Source organism: Panthera leo, chromosome B4 (assembly GCF_018350215.1).
Source record: "Panthera leo isolate Ple1 chromosome B4, P.leo_Ple1_pat1.1, whole genome shotgun sequence".
In the NCBI taxonomy this organism is placed as follows: domain Eukaryota; kingdom Metazoa; phylum Chordata; class Mammalia; order Carnivora; family Felidae; genus Panthera; species Panthera leo.
The window spans coordinates 60,829,339-60,852,038 of NC_056685.1; the positions used below are offsets into that span (position 1 = coordinate 60,829,339).

At 38.4% G+C, this 22,700-nt stretch overlaps 1 long non-coding RNA gene across 1 annotated transcript; it reads right to left on the minus strand.

The window, feature by feature from the left end:
- Positions 1 to 7,250: 7,250 nt before the first annotated feature.
- On the minus strand, positions 7,251 to 21,994 carry LOC122225601. The gene is made up of 5 exons (XR_006205254.1): positions 21,878 to 21,994; positions 20,212 to 20,307; positions 10,015 to 10,160; positions 9,147 to 9,231; positions 7,251 to 7,424 (listed from the first exon to the last, which is right to left on the minus strand). It is a non-coding gene; the product is annotated as an uncharacterized LOC122225601 (long non-coding RNA).
- Between the last annotated feature and the right edge of the window lie 706 nt (positions 21,995 to 22,700).

A 22,700-nucleotide genomic window follows, 5' to 3' on the forward strand; every position in this document is an offset into this window, starting at 1 on the left:
GGCTCCAGGCTCTGAGCTGTCAGCACAGAGCCCAATGAGGGGCTCGAACTCACAAACTGTGAGATCATTACCTGAGCCAAAGTCTGAGGCTCAACCAACTGAGCCACCCAGGCACCCCTCCCCTCACTTTCTTATCTCCAGCCAGGCTGGCCTTCTTGGTGCTTCTAGAACCCACTAAGCACTCTCCTACCTCAGGGCCTTGGCTCTAGCTGCTCCCATTGCCTGGAGTGCCATTGCCCCAGATAACCACCCGTATCACTAATATCCTCACTCTCTTTAAGTCTTTGCTCACTTTCTCAGTGAGGCCTCCCCGGAACACCCTATTTGACTCAGCAAACAGCCCTGATTCCCAATCTCCTCACCCTGCTTCTTTATTCCATAGCACTCATCCCTTCTCACAGCTATGGCCCCTATTTATGTATTGTGCTTTATACGTGTTTTCCATGTCTCCTTCTATGAGAGTCAACGTTTGTGGGGGTAGGGATCTTTCTCTTTTTTGTTTATTGCATGGCCAGTAAAGTTCCATGCATGTCAACTAGCATTATCACTGAAAATATTTGTAGAAACTCAAAAGTATCTGAATGAGTGAATGGGTAGCCATTACTAGAAGTCAGAACTTACCAGTCAGTGTGTCACATTGCTCTGTTGGGCCACCAATGGGTTATGGATGTGCCGAGATGGTGATGCCATCAGCCCTTGAGGCAGCTGGCCAGGGTCTGGGGCAGCAGAGGACCTGGACGGCTGTATCTTATTGCAGGTAGTCTGCTCCATTTACCTCAATGTTCCTTCTAATATTGCCAGTTTGAAGTGGGCCAGGACATTTAAAAGTTCAGTAAGCACTGCAATGCCTAAGCTGTGCCTTGCCTTGTGAAAACAGATACATGGTCCACTTTCACCCTATTAGGTGGAGTGCCTGTGTCCCTCCCTGGAAGCACCTCTGTATCTCCAGGTCAGTATTCTCCAAACTCAGTCAAGCATCAGTTCAATAACTATGTCTGTTGTTGATCATTGAAGTGTTGTTTTTAAACAAGTGATTTCATGCTGTGAATTGCATATTTTAGAACATAAATAACATATGTTGAATGAATAAAAGAACTAATATATAACAAAGGAGTAGGAGAAATATTTATTAAAGTTTATTTTAAGAAGAGAGAGAGAGTGCGCACACGAGGGGAGGGGTAGAGAGAGGGGGAAAGTGGGAAGAAAGAGAATCCCAAGCAGGCTTCACACTGTCAGTGCAGAGCCTGATTCAGGGCTCAAACTCATGAACCGTGAGATCATGGCCTGAGCGGAAATCAAGAGTCACACGCTTAACTGACTGAGCCACCCAGGTACCCTGAGTGGGAGAAATACTTAAAATGTTAAAATTATTGGTGGTGGTTGTGGAGAGTGGTGGTGAGAAAATCAGGTCTGAATTTAGTCCTAAATTTGTATGCCTAGTTGCTCTAAAGTGGAAATTCCTTTAAGAGGGAAGAGGAGGTGTGGGGTGGGGGTGGGGGAGGGTTGGGGAAGGGGATAATGGAAGATCTTCCTTACAAAGACATCAAAGTATAGGAATCTGCATCGCAAAACAATTCTCCCAGGCCCCTTGTTTATCACAAAGAAAACTCTTAGCATCACTTCTGGGTATATCCTAACTCTGGGTACAATGAGGAAGGTCATAGTACTAGATCTTTCTGCACTAGGTTTCTTAAAAAACAGCACTGTGGGGTATATGCAAGGTGTTGGCTGCTGAATGAGTGGTTATTAAACCAGAGCTAGAAAGGACTGACAGGTGATGAGCCACAGAGATTGAGAATCAAGACCAGAAGAGCCAGGGGAAGCCTGGGAGGAAAGCTTAGGGCCAGGCAAGGCTGTTGGCTGGGTTTGGGAGTGCCCGGAATCTGGCAAGCACAACAGATCTTGGAGCCAGGAATTAGGCAGAAGCCAGGAAACTCCGGGTTCATGAGGTGAAGGCTAAATGGGGTAGGGAGAAAGTCAGGAACAAGGCAGCAGGAACCAGCAGCAGGGATGTCTTGAAACCAAGGCAACTGCCTCTGCCAAGAAGCCTCACGTATACCTCTTGCCAAGACAAAATGCAGTACCTGGAACGGTGAAGAGGCTAACATGTCTCAATGGCCAGGACAGGGCTATAGCCAAGGGAGGGTTCTGGCATCCAGCCTCTCTCTCTGAGGAGGCATTATCTCCCTTTCTCTTTTTTTCTAGATCTTCTGCAGCATGTGAAGATGAGAGTTTATGTACTGTGACAACTGGTTGGGAATTTTTAGGACAGTCATTAATTTCAAGCATTCCATCCCCTAATGGAGATGGCCCTGTGTTGGCTCCTCCTCTGGCATCTCTCATGTTACCCTGTTCTCTCTGAATCCCACTCTTGACTTAAAAACTTTGAGACAGACATACCAGGAAACCAAAAAAGATGCACAGTCTCTGAGGCCCCTTCACCATTGGGGTTATGGCTAGGGAAGCCATGGCTGTCCGGTCTGAAGACTCAAGGAAAGATTGGTGATTTCTGAGTGGGGGGTGTTCAGGGTGGGATACACCAATGATCTGACCATCACACAAAGGGCCTAAGTTCTATATTTGTGATTTTTAAGAATCTGTGCTCACCAGTTGATGTAATGAACATGGTTTCTTCTTCCATCCGACCAACTAGTATTTACTGAATACTTACCATATGCCAGACCTATGCTGCTCCCTACCAGCATTAACCTGGACAATGCTGGACATTTGTATTGTGCTGTTGCAATATGCTTCCCTTTGGCTGACACCTAGCTCTCTGACTGGAATTTGCTATACATTTATGTTACTCTTACCTGCTGCAGGTTTTTGCTGGTATCTGCATTTCTAATCATTATGCAGGCATCTACAAGATGGTTGATGGCCTTCTGCATGTTTTCTTCTGTTACACATTCCAAAGCAAGAAGGCATTCACAAGGAGGATGGAAGTTCGAGAAGTGAGAAGTCACAATGTAGCCTGTATCCTGCTCTCCGGGCCCTGTGAGCCATGAGGGCATAAACTACTTAGATGACATGGTTGGGCACTGGGGACAGATGGGTTGGATCAAGTAGGTCTGATCTAGCAAAGGATGAATAAAGGTATAGATGATAACAAAGGTGGTGATAATTTGGGAGTCACTGTAGCACAGTTATCGGTGAGAACACAGACTTTAAAGTCAAGAAGACACAAGTTCAAATAACAGTGGTGACGTTATGTGCCGTCCTGACCAAGTTCACTGAACTTTTTGGCTCTTAATTTCTTCATCCCTGATATAAAAATAAGGACACCTACCTCATAGTGAGGGTTGCTTTGAAGATTGAATTAACAAGGCCATGTATTTAAAGTGCCTAGAGGAAGGGATCCCTTCCCTAGGTCAAACGTCGGTTAAACGTCCAACTTCAGCTCAGGACATGATCTCATGGTTCACAAGTTCGAGCCCTGCATCAGGCTCTGGGCCGACAGCTCAGAGCCTGGAGTCTGCTTTGGATTCTGTGTCTCCCTCTCTCTCTGCTCCTCCCCTGCTAGCACTCTGTCTTTCCCTCTCTCTCAAAGATAAATAAAAACATTTAAAAAAATTAAAAGAATAATGTGCCTAGAGGAAGAATTGTGTGGTTTTGACACAAAATAGGTGCTTACTAAGTGATAGGTAATAAAAGGAATAGCTGCTCTGTATTGAGCACATATGATACTCAAGACTGTAGCTGTATAGTAATGTTTACTGCCACCTACGGGGTAAGAATTACTCCCATTTTAGAACTGAGGATCCTAAGCCTTAGGGAAATGACATGGATTACTCAGGTTCACACAATTAAGAAGAGAAAACTGGACAATGGAAAGTGAGTAAAGAAGCAAATGAACATTCATGGAACTCAGTACCACATACTGTACTAGGTGCATTATAAGCATTAACTCATTGAATTATTATAATAATCCTAGAAGACAGGTGTTACATGAGGAACACCTCCATTTTACATGAGGAAATTGCAAATTTATAGATGCCTATATGTAAAGAGTCAGGATTCTAGTCCAGATCTGGCTGTTCCCAAAGCTAATGATCTTTTCACCTTGAAAGGAGGAAGGGAAGTTAAGGCAGTGATTTTGTCCACCATGAAATCAAGTTTTTCATACCTTCCTCTGATGGTTTGTTTTGCTTCCATTCTCAGGCACCCCAGATGTACTCTAGCAAAAACAAGAGCTGGTCTCCTCCCTGGGGGATTCAACTCTGTGGACATTCCTGATGTTATTTAGAGAATCAGTGTCCCTGGTTTGTGGGCACCATGCAAACATGTCAAATCATTCAGGGCAGATGGTCTCCAGATCTGGGCACAGCACCAAGCTTTAAGAATGGCAAAGAAAACCTCCTAGTTTATCTTGAGAAACTGAGACTATTGCTTTTTAGAAAAAAAAGTCAAAATAAATAAAAGGTAAAGAGAAAGAAACTCAGGTCAAATGGGGCCATTTGGTCTGGCAAGCTGCCACTTTAGCTCACTATATTCCCAGGATGGTTCCATCCTGATTCAGAATCTTCTAGGGCTTCCCTAGATGTTTGTTTGCAACATGATGGCTAGGGGAAGCAGGAAGAGAAAGCAGAGTTCTTCACCAGGTGCTCCATGACAAAAAGTAGGAGGGTGAGGAGGACAGAAGAAAAACAAGTACCCTTGGAAGGTCTCCACCTAATTTCCCTTTATGGCCCCCACTATGACAGGAGTGGGTTCGTGGGTATGCTTGGACGTAGGGGGTGTTACACCCCAGACCTGTGCTGGGACTTTATTTTCATTTATTCAACACTCAGTAAATGGCTTTCAAGTACCTACTGCTATGCTGGATAAAATACAGCAGTGAGTAATCAAAGTCACTGCCCTCCTGGGTCTCACATTCTCATGGGAAGAAGCATGCATAGACAATTAACCAAACTTAATAACAGAGTATTTTATAAGTGATAACTTTCATCGAGAAAAGTAAACTTAAAAAACAGGGATTGGTACAGGTACAGGCTTCCAGGAAAAAAAAAGTGGGACTCAGGGGTGCCAATACAATCACCCTGAGAGAAAGGTACTCTTACTATATTAAGTTTTCGGGTGAGGAAACTGAGGCTGAGAGGAGTTCATTTCTTGAGGCCAGACAGCTGACTATTGGAGCTTCAATTGTAAACCGGGTCCATTTGAAAGAAGCTCTTTTTTTTTTTTTTAAATTTTTAAAGTGCCAACTTTTAATTTTAAAGGACATTAAAAAAACCCCTACCATCTGTTATCACCATCATTCTGTAAAATAAATGATTAAAACATTTAGCTTTTTATTGCTCATTTTCTTCTTTATACTTCCCAGCCATAGCTGCAGGTTGAAACAAAGGAAGACTGGAAAGTGCAACACAATTTCTTATTCAGAAGCCTTTTCTAATTGCCTGGTGGGCAGTGACAGAATTCTTTAGCATATGGCAATGGGGGACAAATGTGGGCTATATGGTTCAGTTAAGAAATGCTCTTTCTCCTGCTAGAAGCAAAGATGTTTTTGAGGTCAGCATTTCAGCCTTAGCCCCAAAGATGAGCTAGAACGAAAATGCAAAACATTCCATTTAAGATAATTTGTATTTCCACTGTGTGCAAACCCATGGGAGAACTTGCATTAGAGTTCTGAACTTTGCTGTTGACAAGCATTGTTACTGATCAGCAGCTCATTTCCAGCATTGTGGTCATCATTTGATCTTTTATTAAAGAAAATTCTTCCAAAAATATTAATTTGAAAATTAATGTCAACACTTTCTGACATTCCATCCCTGAATGCTGAAGAAGAAAAAAGTTTTAGAGTTTTTTAATAATCTTGGTAAATATTATTTGAACTTTACTTTAAGCCAAAACAAGTTTCATGGGGGAAAAAAAAATCCTTTCTTCGGCCATGGGCAATAAATTTGGCCAGGAGGGTCTGGAAGCAAGAAACTGAACACGCTAAATACTAAGTGTGCATTCATACCCAAGGACACTAGGATTTTCAGAGACGTTTATTCTATTCCCCTAAAATGAGACATGTTTTCAAGAAAATCCTTAATTCTTGTCCATTCTCTCTTTATCTCCTGAGTGGGTATGTGGATATACCTTCACGGGCTTTTTGTTTTGTTTTGTTTTGTTTTCTTTCAATATTCAGCGGTTAATAAAAAAGCCACTGACTGGACACATTATCCAGTGTTCCTCGTGTTTGGTGGAAAGAAGAAAGAAATGGGAGGCTAATGATTCGGTCTAAATCCAAACATGTCTCTCCAAGATTAAGGTTTTTTTCAAGGATTAATGAGCGTGTGTGCGTGTGGGCTGTGGACGCATGCGTGCGCACGTGTGGGCACATACGTTTGTGTGTAGCAACTAGCATCCCAACTAAGCATTCCCTCCTTTCCTGTAAGTGGAGTTTTTCTATCTCTTTTTCCTTTTTTTTTTTTTTCCACTGTGGCTTATGGGGAATATATCTCAAGGGTTTGAAATAACAGATAGGATTCGACATGGTTCTTTACCACAAACAGAGGATGTTTACTTTCATTCGGTAATTGCTTGAGTCAGAGGAGAAAGGAAGACAAAGAAACAAAAACAAGTGAAGGAGGAAGAAGAGAGTGGAAGGATGAACGGATGAAAAGAAACGTGGTTGGGGGGTCCTGGAGGCTCTGGATTGGCTCAGAGGTGGAGAAGAATGAAAACTGTCTAAAAGAACTGGCAGGTAATTCTCTCAACCCCAGGCTCCAGATAAACCTGATCCAAGAAAATAAGGTACAGATGGTGAAAGGGATTTAGCCTAGCAACATTATTCGGTAAAAGAAGAAAACAAGCAACTTTTGTTTCTTCATGTGATAGAAGTTAGATTGATTGACTGTAAATTATGGGAGAAGACCTGTAACTTGGGCTGCAGTCCCACTCTGCTGCTCTCCAGCTGGGTGACCTTGGACAAGCCATTTGGAATCCTTCACCCACAACACGTTGGCAGCAATATTAAATTTCATTCCTAATTCTTACTGTTGCCTTGAGGACCAAATGAAATAATTCATTATATATTTTCTCATTCTGTAAGATTTATCAGGTATCTACTATAAAAAAAATGGACAAACTCCTGCCTCATGAAGTTTACATTCTAGGTATATTCCAAATAGATTTCAGTATATGTTGCAATATGTGAAACACACACACACGGGTATATACACACATACATACACACTATTCAGTATGGTAATATACAGAAACATTTTGCTTTATTCTGTAAGGATGGTTACTGTGTTACTCTTCAGTGGGGTAGAAGTTAATAAGAGCATCTTCTTGTGGATCACATAGTACATATTTGTGGGTACATATATGAATGATAAATTTAGTTCAGCAGCATGTGTGGATGGTTGACCTGTGATGACAGTTGGCTGCATCCAGCTTATTTGTATTCATTTACATTTCCCAACATATAACTGTGCTGCCAGAAAAAAAAAAAAAAAACACCTTAGGAAGAGCAGCAGAAACATTTGCAGGGCACCCAACTGCAAGATACTAACTGCTTCAGTCAGTTTCAAAAGAACATTCATATCTAGACAGGCTCATTGCTCTCAGACTCACTGAGTGGGATGCTTTTTCTTTAAACTGCTTTTGTTTAGCTGGGACATTGCCTTCCTCAAAGGTGAGAAAATCACTGCTACAGTTGTTAATACATGAATAAAATATACTCAGGATTTGCTCTTGCCAGAAACTGCAGGGTTTCTGGAAAAGGATCAAGATTCTCTTTTAGCCTTCTTGCCCTCATCCCTTCCTATTCCAGTTTTGTTCAGATAGTTTACCACAAGATGGAGGAAGCCAAGGTCAGAGGCAATGGAGGTTCATTAGCCCCTGGAACAGTCACTCTGGACCTCATCCCAGCTGTTGGGAGAGATGATACAGAGAATGGGAGAGATGATAGTGTCAGGGATGGACATTTGTCAAATGAAAAATAGGTCTGTAAGTTATTTTTATTTTTATTTTGAAGAAAGGAAAGTTTGGTTAAAGATCTTAAGTGATTGTGGTGTTCTATTCCTGAAAGTTGCAAGGTAGCCCTATGGTGCTTGTTATATGACCTTGTACGTTTGCTCTCTGAAAGTGTTTTTTTACCCATCCAATTTCCACTACCACATCTCTTCCTGGACACCAAAGAGAGAAAATCAATGTGTAAAATTGTAGGAATGGAATGAGTAGAATGAAGTATAGCATCGATTTTATTTCATTCTGTTCGATCCCATCTGTATTACTATTACTAATTGTGATAATAATCCATACCACTTCATGACTGCTGCTTGCCAGACATTTGTTAATTGCTTTACATGCTTTATTTTAATTACAAGTTCACTCAACAACCCCATAAGGTAGACTTGAGTATTATCCCCATTTTACAATTGAGGGAACAAGCTTAAAGAATTGAATAGCTTGTCCAAGCTGCCCAGCTGAAGAGTTTGAAAGCCAGGATTCGAAGCCATGACTTAATGCCATGGTGTTAATCACTCAGCTGTTCCGCCTTGCCTTAAATTTTCTCTTTAGCCTCTTTCCTGGCACTGTATGACTTTTCTTCCTTTCTTTCTTTCCACCACACTCCCCACCTGCAGCCCTTCCCTCCCAAAGATAATTAAAGAACCAAATGGTAATATTAACTAAAAACAACAATCTAAAAAAGTAAATCTAAAACACATAGACCATTAATATTTTTTCTTGCTCTTCTATGTATGCAGACACATGTTTTGGTTTTTTGATGGCCTGAGAGCAGAGCCGGTCTCTCAGATAGTCTGCACTAAGACTAGGGTAGCTTTAAATAATGATAACATTTCTTGTACATCCTCAAAGCAGATTTCAGGCCTAGAAGAGAACTTACACTTTATTAAAAGGCTGTTTTCTAAAGGTTTTGGTCTTGCCAAGAACAGCACTGTTTGATGATTAGAGGCCATTGGTGGTCTATGGCAGCCAAAGTGACATGGCTCTCGGTTGCCTCCCAAGAAGAAAGACAGCAAATATCTGAAGACTTATATAAAAAGATATTCAAACTTGATTAAATGAAGTAGGAAACAAAGAATTGAGTGATGCTTCCAGAAAGGTTTTGCGAAAGTCAAAAGAGCAAATATAAGTGGCTCTGAAAAAAGAAACAAAGTACCCCAAAGAAAAGTCTCCATACTTACCAAGAATAGTGTCTTGAGTGTTTTTTAAAGCGGTAGTTCCACTGACTGGGACTGCTTCAGCTTGTTCCGTTGGGATTGGGGTGGTCTAAGAAAGGGAAGGGCTTCCATGTTTCAAAGTTGGATGGGGGTGTAAAGAGCATGGCTCCAGTTGAGGGAATGAGCAAAAACAACATGGATTTACAATGCGCTAATCCTGCATACAGCCGCTACCCAGATGCCAGGCTTGAATTAAATCAGTGTGGAAAATTTTGGTTTGCTCAGTTCACTGCAACTCATCTGTGTGGGGACATTTAGAGTATATGTCTGGCAGATGTTTGGGGACTATTATTAAGTTATTTGGTAAATGTGTAAAATCTATTTTTAAAAAACTGATACTTAATATTTTTGCCAGCAGTTCACATATTATCCACTACACTGGAGTGGAGACATGGTATTCTGCCCTTTACAAGCTCTTTCCCCGCCCAGGCTCAGCCAGAGGTCTCTCCACAAGCATAACAATGGCCTCCAGCCTCCGCAGAAGAAGCCTGCTCCTTCTTGCCTGCCTCTCTGCTTTTGCCCACTTCTGTTTTGGATTTTTTCGTCTTGATCTCCACCTTGGTGTGATGGTTTATATTTTCTCTTGCTTTTTGGACCATCTTCACTTAGAGAATACATTTCAGTTACCATTAGCTCTTGCCTCACAATTGAAGGTCAGTTCTGCCTACTCCCAAAATCAGACAAAGTTCCTTAGACCCAAATCTAAAGCAGAAACCTGACCTGTCTCTCCCACTCAAATAGGGGAAGAAGTTGCACTGTTACACAATGCTTAAAACGGGTAGTCTACATGAAAGTCCTATGTACCAGTATACAATTTTCATCTGTTCCTTACCTACAAGGTGGATCCTTACTCCCTAAAGTCACATTTGAGTTTTCTTCTCTTTCTCCTCCTCCATTCCCCTTTCCATGCCCGTTGCATTGCAAATTCCATTGGCCTGGATCTCCTATGAGGGGATATCTGGCATTGTGTCCTGGTGTCTTGGAAAGAAAAAAAAGTGTGAGAAACAATTTCTCTCAAATGCAGCCTGCTCAGTGGTTTATGTTTCAGGCCAGAGGCAGATTAGTCTCCATACTATGAGCATGTGAACCAGAATAACATCATCCCTTGACTGAGTGTTAAAGTATTTTTCTAACTTGCTGAGTCATCACCAGTAATAATAGTTCACTTTAAATGTGACTTTCTTACTTAAGGGCACAGAGGATGCTAAAGATTGTTTCCAAGTAGTTTCTGAGCACTTACCCTATAATACATAACTGCTGGCACACTACAAATGTTCAGAAAATGTTCACTCCCTTTCTCTCCTTTCACTTATCTTTTTCTTGTTTTCTCATTCACTTCTCCTCTCCTTTTGTTTTCCTTCCTTTCACCAATTTTCATCATTTCCTCTTTCCTTCTCATACCTCTGAGTGCTCTGGTGGTGGTGCTCTGGCTTGGAGAGTCTCCTGAGGTCTTCTGTCTAGACCTGTTCTGTGCAATATGGCAGCCACCAGCCCCATGTGGCTATGGAGCACTGGACACATGGCTAGTCTGAATTGAGATGAACTTTGAGTGTGAAGTGCCTGCTACATTTCAAAGATTTAGTATAAAGAATGGAGAATATCTCACCAAAACTTTTTATAATAGTTGTGTTGAAGTGATATTTTATATATATTAGGTTAAATAATATATATTAAGATTAATTTTATCTGTTTCTGTTTACTGTTTTGTGGCTACCAGAAAATTCAAAAATTCAATTTAAAAACTTACCAATTTCTATATGTGGCTCACACTTTATTTCTATTATAAAGTGCTGATCTAGACTGTGGGTAGTTATTTTGGTACTAGGAGAATGATCTGTATATTTGAGAGGCAACAGGTTGTATTGCCCAAACATTGGCACGTTTCATAGATTTACATAACTTATTTTTGGCTTATATGGACCTGGAGCTGGAAAAAGATACAATATTATTCTCAGAAATAGTGTCTTATCTTCTATTTTTTGAAAGAGAGGTAAATACATGTCCACTACAATGGTTTCTCAATCTTTGGTGTACTCCCCAAGCCCTGAAGATTTTATTGAGCTTTATTGTGGTATTAGAAGGGCAATATAAATACCATTTATCCTAAGCTACTTATGTCTTCCTATCACTTTAGGGTATCATCCTATCCATTCCTTGGGAATGTTTCATCTAAGTTAAAACTGAAACAATACTTGGGCAAAGCTAATAGCCCGTGGCTTTATCTAAGTTATAGCTACTTTGACAGGTCAGAGTATCACATTGTAAATCTATGCAGTGATACACAACAATAAACCAGTATGGAGAAAAAAATACAGTTAGATTGACTGACATACATTTCATTTTTTTCTTAAAAGTCCAGATTGCTAGATCAAAGGCAGTAAGACTTAAGTGGAAACAGTCTCAGAAATACACTTTACAGCAATTAAGATATTCAAATGTCTTAGCTACTGTCTAGTTGGTTGAATTGTGTTGTATAAGTATTTTAAAATATTTACTTTTTAAAATGGAGGTAATACCTGTTCAAGTAGAACAATGGATTAAGAAAAACATAAATCATTAACAACAGCAATTCAAAGAGGAAGGAAATTGTCACTAAGTAGAAATGCAAGCAATGACCAATAAACTTTGAATTTGTTGTCTGGAAAAGCAAGTTTGTAAACTACTGATTTAGAATAATAAGTGGATGAAAATCAAAAAGAATATTCTGAGTGTGTGGGTGGGAAGGAGGGCAGGTGATTAGCCAGGTGGCTAATAAGGGAAGGGTAGCTCTTTCAGGTGTAAAACAGATTTTAGGGGCACCTGGGTGCCTCAGTTGGTTAAGTGCCCGACTTCGACTCAGGTCATGATATCACAGTTGGTGGGTTCAATCCTGATGTTTGGCTCTGTGCTGACAGCTCAGAGCCTGGAGCCTGCTTCAGATTTTGTCTCTCCCTCACTCTCTGCCCCTCCCCACTTGAGCTTTCTCAAAATTAAATAAGCATTTAAAAAATCTGATTTTGGGGCGCCTGGGTGGCTCAGTCGGTTAAGCGTCCGACTTCGGCTCAGGTCACGATCTCGCGGTATGTGAGTTCGAGCCCCGCGTCGGCTCTGTGCTGACTGCTCAGAGCCTGGAGCCTGTTTCAGATTCTGTGTCTCCCTCTCTCTCTGACCCTCCCCCGTTCATGCTCTGTCTCTCTCTGTCTCAAAAATAAATAAACGTTAAAAAAAAAAATTAAAAAAAAATCAGATTTTAAAGCAAATATAATTAAGACATTGTGGATATTCAAGAACATGGAAATAACTGGAACAAATAATTGTCACAGAAATTCATAAAAGGCAGTTCAATAGGAAACAAATAGTCTTTTTAGCCAGTGGTGCTAAGACAACTGGGTATCAACATGCAAAGGAATAAAGTTAGATCCATACCTCACATCATATACACAAATTAACTAAAAGTGGAACTTAGACCTAAATGAAAGAACTATAGAACTCTGAAAAGAAAACATAGGCATAATCTTTGTCACCATGGATTAGACAGTAGTTTTTTAGAAATGACACTAGGGGCGCCTGGGTGGCTTGGTCGGTTAAGCGTCCGACTTCGGCTCAGGTCATGATCTCACGGTCCGTGAGTTCGAGCCCCGCGTCGGGCTCTGTGCTGACAGCTCAGAGCCTGGAGCCTGTTTCAGATTCTGTGTCTCCCTCTCTCTGCCCCTCCCCTGTTCATGCTGTCTCTCTCGGTCTCAAAAATAAATAAACGTTAAAAAAAAAAATTAAAAAAAAAAAAGAAATGACACTAAAAGCACAAGAAACTAAAGAAAAAAATAAATTGGCCTTCATTAAAAAAAACAAAATACTTTTGTGCTTCAAAGAACATCATGAAGAAGGTGAAAAAACCCACATATTGGGAGAAAATAAAGTACTTGTAGTCAGAACATATAAATAAATTTTTTGACTCAAATACAAAAAGACAAAGTCTATTTAAAAAATGAGTAGAAGGTTTGCAGAGTCCTTTCTCCAGTGAAGATAGGCAAATGGCCAATAAACTCATGAAAAAGTGTTCAACATCATTAGTCATTATAGAAATATAAATCAAAACTACAATGAAATACAACCACCTGCATGGCTGTAATAAAAAACAGACAATAACAAGTATTGATGAGGATATGGAGTAATTGGAACTCTTATACATTGCTGGTGGGAATGTAAAATGATACAGTTGCTTTGTATACAGTTTGGCAGTTCCTTAAAATGTTAAACCATATGACTCAGGCGTTCTACTCCTAGGTATATACCCAAGGGGAAAACACACACACACACACACACACACACACACACACACACACACACACAGAAAGTTGTACACAAATTTTGTAGTTGTATTATTTATGATAGCCAGAAAGTGGGAATGGCTAATGTCCATCATCTAATAAATGGATAAACAAAATGTAGTATATACATATCTTAGAATATTACTTGGCTATAAAATAGAATGAAGTTTTGATACATTGCAACAACATGGATGAACATTGAAAGCAAGTGAAATAAATCAGTCATAAAAGGCCATGTTTTGTATGGTTCCATTTACATGAAATGTACAAAATAGGCAAATTCATGTAAACAGAAAGTAGATTACGGGTTGACAGAGACTAGGGGAAGGGAGAATGGGGAGTGACTGCTGACAGTGGGTGGTTTCTTTTTGGGGTGATGAAAATGTTCTGGAATTAATTTGTGACATTTGTTGGGCAATTCTGAATATACAGAACCTGAGTTGTATACTTTAGTGTGAATTATATTTCAATAAACTTGTAATTAAAAATTAGCTCATATAAATGATTTTAATATATAATTGAGACATTACAGAACAGTGAGGAAAGATTATTCAATAAATGGTATTGGGACTATCTACTTTACAATTTTGAGAACGTAATGAATTTATATCCTCACTGTGCTTCAAAATAAATTTCAGAGGGAATAAGATTTAAACATTAAAATTTAATCATGGAAAAAGCAAAACAACAAAGTAGAAGTAAATATCAGGTATTTATATATGGAGATGGAATAAATTTCTATGCTTAGAAACAATAGAAGAATCCAAAAATGAACATTTTAAAAACAAATATATAAAAATTAAGCAGTATATGATATAAATAGAAAAAATACTAATAAAAAGGAAAATAGATTGACAAAGAACACGTTGAAAAAATATGAATGACAAAGTTAATATCTTTATTGTGGAAAAATTTAGTTTGATAAGATATAAAAAATGGAGCTGAGGATATAAACAGTTAACTCACTGAAGAGAAAATCATACAATTCAAGGCAGGGTAAAAGTTGTATAATAGCATTTGTTATAAAAAGGTTACGTGCTATTGTGCAGGAAAAAGTATCCATTCAGTCTGTGGGAGGGAAATAGTAAGGGACAGTGTACACGAAATGTGGAAAAATGCTCACTCATGCATGTAATCAAAGATGTGTATTTTAATAATTACCCTTTCTCCATCTATTAACAAACATTATAATTCTTTTTTTTTGACTTCTTTTAATATTTATTTATTTTTGAGAGAGAGAGAGAGAGAGAGAGAGAGAGAGAGAGAGAGAGACACACACACACAATCTGAAGCAGGCTCCAGGCTCTGAGCTGTCAGCACAGAGCCCAATGAGGGGCTTGAATTCACAAACCGTGAGATCATGACCTGAGCCAAAGTCAGAGGCTTAACAGACTGAGCCATCTGGGTGCCTCAGCAAACATTATAATTCTTAAAGATGATGTGAAGGAAAGATCAAAGTGGTATATTCTCAAGCATAGGCAATCAATGTAAGGCAGATCATATTCAAATGATAATTCTGTCACTTTATAAGCTGTGCAATTGTGGGTAACTAACACATTCTTGAATCTGTATTATTATTTATGAAATGGTGATAAATAATTCCTACCTTGTAGCATTGATACAGGTACTAATATTATATGCAAATAAGCTAGCTGAGCGCTTGGCATGTAGCAACTGTGCAATAAACAGTAAATAGTATATTGGTCTTATAAATTAAGAAAGAACGAAGTTACATAAGAAAGAAATTTAGCAATAAGTAACAAGACCATAAGCAATAAGAAACAATAAAATGTTCATATTAACTGATCCAGTAATGTTACTTCTGGAATCATAAATTCCAAGGAAATAATCACTAATACTATTTTTGTGGCATTATTTAGAATAGGAAATAATGTCCCATAATGGAAGAGTGGTTAAGTAAATTATGATTCCACTTACTGGGATGATGTGGCTACCATAAAGAATGATAATTGTGAAGACCATGTGTCTTCCTTTTATAAAGAAAAATTATAATTCTGTGCACAAAGTACACAACAGAGTGAAAAGGCAATTTATGGAATGGAAAAAATACTTGCAAATCATGTATCTGATAAAGAATTAATATCTAGAAAATACTAAGAACTCCAATAAACTCAACAATAACAATGGAGAAACAATCTGATTAAAAAGTGGGCAAAGGGATGGCTTTTCAGGGGAATTCTACCAAACATTTAAAGAAGAGTTAACACCTATTCTTTTGAAGCTGTTCCAAAAAATAGAAATGGAAGGAAAACTTCCAAATGCATTCTATGAAGCCAGCATTACCTTGATTCCAAAACCAGACAAAAACCCCATTAAAAAGGAGAATTACAGACCAATTTCCCTGATGAACATGGATGCAAAAATTCTCAACAAGATACTAGCCAACCGGATCCAACAATACATTAAAAGAGTTATTCACCATGACCACGTGGGATTTTTACCTGGGATACAGGGATGGTTCAATATCCACAAAACAATCAATGTGATAGATACATCACATCAATAAAAGAAAGGACAAGAACCACATGATACTCTCAATAGACGCAGAGAAAGCATTTGACAAAATACAGCATCCTTTCTTGATAAAAACCCTTAAGAAAGTAGGGATAGTAGAACCATACATCAAGATCATAAAAGTCATATATGAAAGACCCAACACTATTATCATCCTCAATGGGGAAAAACTGAGAGCTTTCCTCCTAAGGTCAGGAACAAGACAGAGCTGTCCACTCTCACCACTGTTATTCAACATAGTATTGGAAGTCTTAGCCTCTGCAATCAGACAACACAAAGAAATAAAAGGCATCCAAATTGGCCAGGAGGAGGTCAAACTTTCACTCTTCACAGATGACATGATACTTTATATGGAAAACCCAAAAGATTCCACCAAAAAACTGCTAGAACTGGTTCATGAATTCAAAAAGTTGCAGGATATAAAATCAATGCACAGAAATCAGTTGCATTCCTATATACCAACAATGAAGTGACAGAGAAATCAAGGAATCAATCCCATTTACAATTGCACCAAAAAGCATAAAATACCTAGGAATAAATCTAACCAAAGAGGTGAAAAATATATACACTGAGAACTGTAGAAAGCTTACAAAAGAAATTGAAGAAGACACAAAAAAATGGAAAAATATCCCATGCTCCTGGATTAGAAGAACAAATATTATTAAAATGTCAGTACTACCCAAAGCAATCTACATATTCAGTGCAATCCCTATCAAAATAACACCTGCGTTCTTCACAGAGCTAGAACAAACCATCCTAAAATTTGTATGGAACCAGAAAAGACCTTGAATAGCCAAAGCAGTCTTGAAAACAAAAACCAAAGCAGGAGGCATCACAATCCCGGACTTCAAGGTGTATTACAAGCTCTAATCAACAAGACAGTATGGTACTGGCACAAAAACAGACACTCAGATCGATGGAACAGAATAGAGAACCCAGAAATGGACCCACAAAAGTGTGGCCAACTAATCTTTGACAAAGCAGGAAAGAATATCCAATGGAATAAAGAAAGTCTCTTCACCAAGTAGTGCTGGGAAAACTGGACAGTGACATGCAGAAGGATGAACCTGGACCACTTTCTTACACCATACACAAAATAAACTCAAAGTGGATGAAATACTTAAATGTAAGACAGGAAGCCATCAAGATCCTCGAGGGAGAAAGCAGGCAAAAACCTCTTTGACCTCAGTTGCAGCAACTTCTTGCTCAACATGTCTCTAGAGGCAAAGGAAACCAAAGCAAAAATGAACTATTGGGACCTCATCAAAATAAAAATCTTCTGCACGGCGAAGGAAACAATCAGCAAAACTAAAAGGCAACTGATGGAATGAGAGAAAATATTTGTAAACGACATATCAGATAAAGGGTTAGTATCCAAAATCTACAAAGAACTTATCAAACTCAACACCCAAAAAACAAATAATCCAGTGAAGAAATGGGCAAAAGACATGAATAGACACTTCTCCAAAGAAGACATCCAGATAGCCAACCAACACATGAAAAAATGCTCAACATCACTCATCATCAGGGAAATACAAATCAAAACCACAAGGAGATACCACCTCACACCTGTCAGAATGGCTAACATGAACAACTCAGGCAACAACAGATGTTGGTGAGGATGTGGAGAAAGAGGATCTTTTTTGCATTGCTGGTGGGAATGTAAGCTGGTGCAGCCATTGTGGAAAACAGTATGGAGGTTTCTCAAAAAACCAAAAATAGAACTACCCTATGACCCAGCGACCCAGCAATTGCACTACTAGGCGTTTATCTATGGCATACAGGTGTGCTGTTTCGAAGGGGCACATGCACCCCCATGTTTATAGCAGCACTATCGACAATAGCCAAAGTATGGAAAGAGCCCAAATGTCCATTGATGGATGAATGGATAAAGAAGATGTGGTGTATATATATATATATATGTACATATATATATATACACACATACACACACACACAATGGAGTATTACTTGGCAATCAAAAACAATGAAATCTTGCCATTTGCAATTATGTGGATGGAACTAGAGGGTATTATGCTAAGTGAAATTAGCAAAAGACAAATATCATGACTTCACTCATATGAGGACTTTAAGAGACAAAACAAATGAACATAAGGAAATGGAAGCAAAAATAATATAAAAACAGGGAGGGGGACAAAACATAAGAGACTCATAAATATAGAGAACAAACAGAGAGTTGCTGGAGGGATTATGGCAGGGGGAAATGGGCTAAATGGGTAAGAGGCATTAAGGAATCCACTCCTGAAGTCATTGTTGCACCATATGCTAACTTGGAGGTAAATTAAAAAAGTAATTAAATAAATAAATTTTAAAAAGTGAGCAAAGGATTTGAATAGATGTTTCTCCAAAGATGATACACACATGAACAACAAACACATTTTCAGCACTAATCATCAGGAAAATGCAAATCACAACCATAATGAGAGGTCACCTTACATGCATTAGGATAGCTGCATAAAAAAAACCAAAAAATACACCCCACCCCCCAAAAAAAAGGGAAATAAACTCCATTGATGAGGATGTAAAGAAATTGGAAACCTTGTACACTGTTGATGGGAATGTAAAATGATGCATGTGCTATGAAAAAAACAGTATGGTGCTTCCTCAAAAAATTAAAAATAGAACCACCATGTGACCCAACAATCCCACTTCTAGGTGTATATACAAAAGAACTGAAAGCAGAATCTTTGCACCCCCCCATATTTGTTGCAGCATTATTTACAATAGCCAGGAATGGAAACAACCTAAATGTTCATCAACTGTTGAATGCATAAAGAGAATGTCACATATATCTATATGTGTATGTGTGCATGTATATATACACGCACACACACACACACACACACACACCCATATGCAATGGAATATTACTTGGCTTTAAAAAGGAAGAAAATCCTGTCACTTGCTACAACCTGGATGGGCTATGAGGACGTTATGTAAAGTGAAATAAGCCAGTCACAAAAAGGCAAATACTATATGATTCTATTTATATGAGGTATTTAAAGTAATCAAATTCATAGAAACAGAAAGTAAAATGGTGGTTGTTAGGGACTGGGGGAGAAATGACGAGTTGCTTAAGTAGTATAGAGTTTCAATTTTGCAAGATGACAAAGTTCTGTATGTCTACTGCACAATGTTGTAAGTATACTTAACACTACTCAACTATACACTTAAAAATGGTTAAAATGGATGGGGTGCCTGAGTGGCTCAGTCGGTTGAGCATCTGACTTCAGCTCAGGTCATGAACTCATGGTTGATGGGTTTGAGCCCCACATCAGGGTCTGTGCTGACAGTTCAGAGCCTGGACCCTGGTTCGGATTCTGTGCCTCTCTCTCTGTGTTCTTCTCTCTCTCTCTCTCTCTCTCAAAAATAAATAAAGATTAAAAAAAATTTTTTTAAATGGTTAAAATGGTAAATTTCATATTATGTGGGTTTTTTTTACCACAATTTAAACAATTTTATAAGTTGTATTTGTAAATATACAAATTTTGTATAATAAATTTTTTTTATTTTGTAAAATAATATAAATTGAGTGCTTTTCACTGTACTGGGTGCTGCAGCTTTGGGGGAGAGGACTTTGGAGGGGTAAAGGCCTGATGGTCCATACAGGGCCATTTGGAAGGAGCAAGGAGAAGCCATTGAAAATTTTAAAACCGGGATATAGGATATAGAATGATTCTGTTTACATTAAAAAAAAATTTTTTTTATATTTATTTATTTTTGAGAGAGAGAGATAGAGCACAGGTGTGGGAGGGGCAGAGAGAGAGGGAGACACAGAATCCGAAGCAGGCTCCAGGCTCTGAGCTGTCAGCACAGAGCCTGGCGCAGCACTCGAACCCACAAACTGGGAGATCATGACCTGAGCCAAAGTCAGACCCTCAACCGACTGAGCCATCCAGGCGCCCTTCCGTTTACATTTTGAGATATGGGTCTGACTACAGTGTGGAAAATGGATTAGCTAAATAAAAATTTTTTTACTACAACTATGCAAAAACATGCATATGAAGGAAAAAACTAAAGGGAATAAGCTTATGGGTGTCTATTTTCCTTAATTAAAAGAAAATTCTTGTTCTTGCATTCTCTAACCCATAAAGGGAGTAGCCAGCAAAGCCACACTATTTGAAATTTATAACAGAAGGAGAGACTTATTTAATCCCCTTCCCTACCTTTCTCTGGCTTGGTTTACCCTTGAGTCATGCCAATCAAAGTTCAGTTCGAGGCCTGGCTATCTCCTGTGCTGCCACCTAGTGGTAACTTCCAAGCTGTCAACAGAAATTAAGATTATGCCAATTACATTTTGTTTTATGTCAAATAATCACAGCACAATCTAGGAATACGGCTGAAATTATTCTCGTAAATAACCTGAAAGTATGTCTCTATATACTAGTCTTGACTGCAAGTGGTTGGAGGATCAACCTTGTGAGCTCTTTAAATCCCTTCCAGCTTTCTTTTATGTGGCTTAAATTGGAAAAAAAAATTTTTTTAATCTGGAAATTTTATATTAACATGGCATAATTCACAGTAAGAAATTCTGTTGGCTAGGTTTTTTAAATGTCAATATTTAATAATTAAAAGACACCAGAGTTTTATAAAAGTAATGATTTTTTGATATATCAGGGCTAAATTTTTTAAATTGGCAAATTCATTGTTTTATTTGCCAGCTTGTCATCTTGCAATAAGAAACTTCATAAAGTGTATAATCAGATAATCCTCAGGGACCAAAAATAGTATATTTTGAGATTCAAAAAGATGTATTTTAACATAAGAAAATCTGTGGTACTTGATAAATAATAAAGTTTAAATATGGCATAAATAAGAATTTTATCTCATAAAAGTACTTTGCAATGAATGGGAAATGTTAATTTTTTTCAGAAGAAAAATAGACCGTATATATCAAATCAATGTAAGATATTTCAAAAACTTACCTTATGCGTCTGAGATCTTTCCCTTCCCTCTCCTCCCTTCCCTTCCCTTCCCTTCCCTTCCCTTCCCTTCCCTTCCCTTCCCTTCCCTTCCCTTCCCTTCCCTTCCCTTCCCTGTTTATCATTTGTAAAAACCATGCGGCAAACTTTTCTACTTTTTACGTTCCCAAAGGATGTCTCAACTTATGAATGAATCCACATTTTATTAAAAACAGAGGATTTGGACTCAAATGGTCCTCCAATTCTGACTATGACCTTTCTAGGTCTACATGTTGCTTGGGCAAATGAGTCTAGTGGTCCTCATCTGCAAAATGGGATAAAAACCCTACTGACCTGTAGGGATTTTGAAGGATTAAGTAAAATTATGCATATAAGAAACTTAAAGTGCCTGGTTTGTGAAAAATGCTCAAGCAATCTTAGCAAACATTGTTACAAATAAAGAGAATCTCTGCTAATGAAATAGGTCTATAATTATGAAAGCACCATTTCTCAAAAATCTTCTACCAGATCAGTGGTATGATTTCTTTAAAACTCCATATGTCTGTGTTGAATGATTGACTCTGGTAACTTTTATGTTGTTATTTTGAAGAAATTACAATCACATATGTATGTCAGAGTCTGTTCTTCCTTAGATACTGATCCTGTACAGTGCTCAGAATAGAAACAAGAAAATGACCCAGAGTAAGACCTGTTATAAAATTTTAATTAAAAGAATATAATAATTTAAATATTATATAATGTTTATTCATGCTTCAAAATATTTTAAAAGACTTCTTATACATCAGTGCCTTTTAAGTAAAGCTTTAAAAACCCTTGAATTAAGCAATTTTTGGTTAAAATAGAATTCATTTTAATAAACAAGCCTTCTAAATGCCATTTAAGGTTTCTTAAAGCATTCATTGTTGCTCACCATGTTGTTTAACTGGGGAAGCAGAACAAAGGAAGAATCTTTTATGATGTGATGTACCAGAAGTAAAAATATGTATGGTATAAATTAAGTACAGAAATCAGAAGGATGCAGAGAACAGCTCAGAGTGAGGAGTAAAGAAGTCATCTATAGAATGTTCCAGAAGGTAGTATGTTGGCAAAGTTCTGGATTGTTGGAGACATTGTCATGGACTGTCACAAACTGAGACTCTGACCAAGGCTCAACTTGGTCAGAGTAGGCTTGATGGATGGAAAAGTTGGCACCTCTGCTAAACCCTGAGAAACAGGGGAAGGTGGTCAGGATATCCATAGAGTGGACAAAAATGTGGGCAAAAATGCAGAATTTGAAATATACATGGTACAGTTTGACCAAAGAAAGAATGCCTGGTGGTGCCTCTGCTAAACATCAGAATTAAGTCTCAGATTCCAGTATGCTGACCTAGACTCTGTGCTTCTGAAGTCAAGAATGCACTACTTATGAAGAGAGCTGTTGTATTCTACTTATGTAGTCAACACATGTGTATTTAACTTATTATGTAGTAAAAACCCTTCCACACACTAAAGAACATGATATAATCTTTGCCTCAAGGAGCTTGGTGGTGACAGCTATATGAACCTGCAGTGTGATAAGTGCTAGATAGGCATTATAGCAGAATGCTTAGAGCAAAGGTTTTGGCATTATCTGGATCCGTGTTCCCACTGTGTAACCTTGGGTGCATTGCTTCATCTTTGTAAGCTTCAGGTTCCTCATCCATAAAATGGGGACTCTAAGAAAACCCATTTCATTTGGGTTGTTACAAGATTTA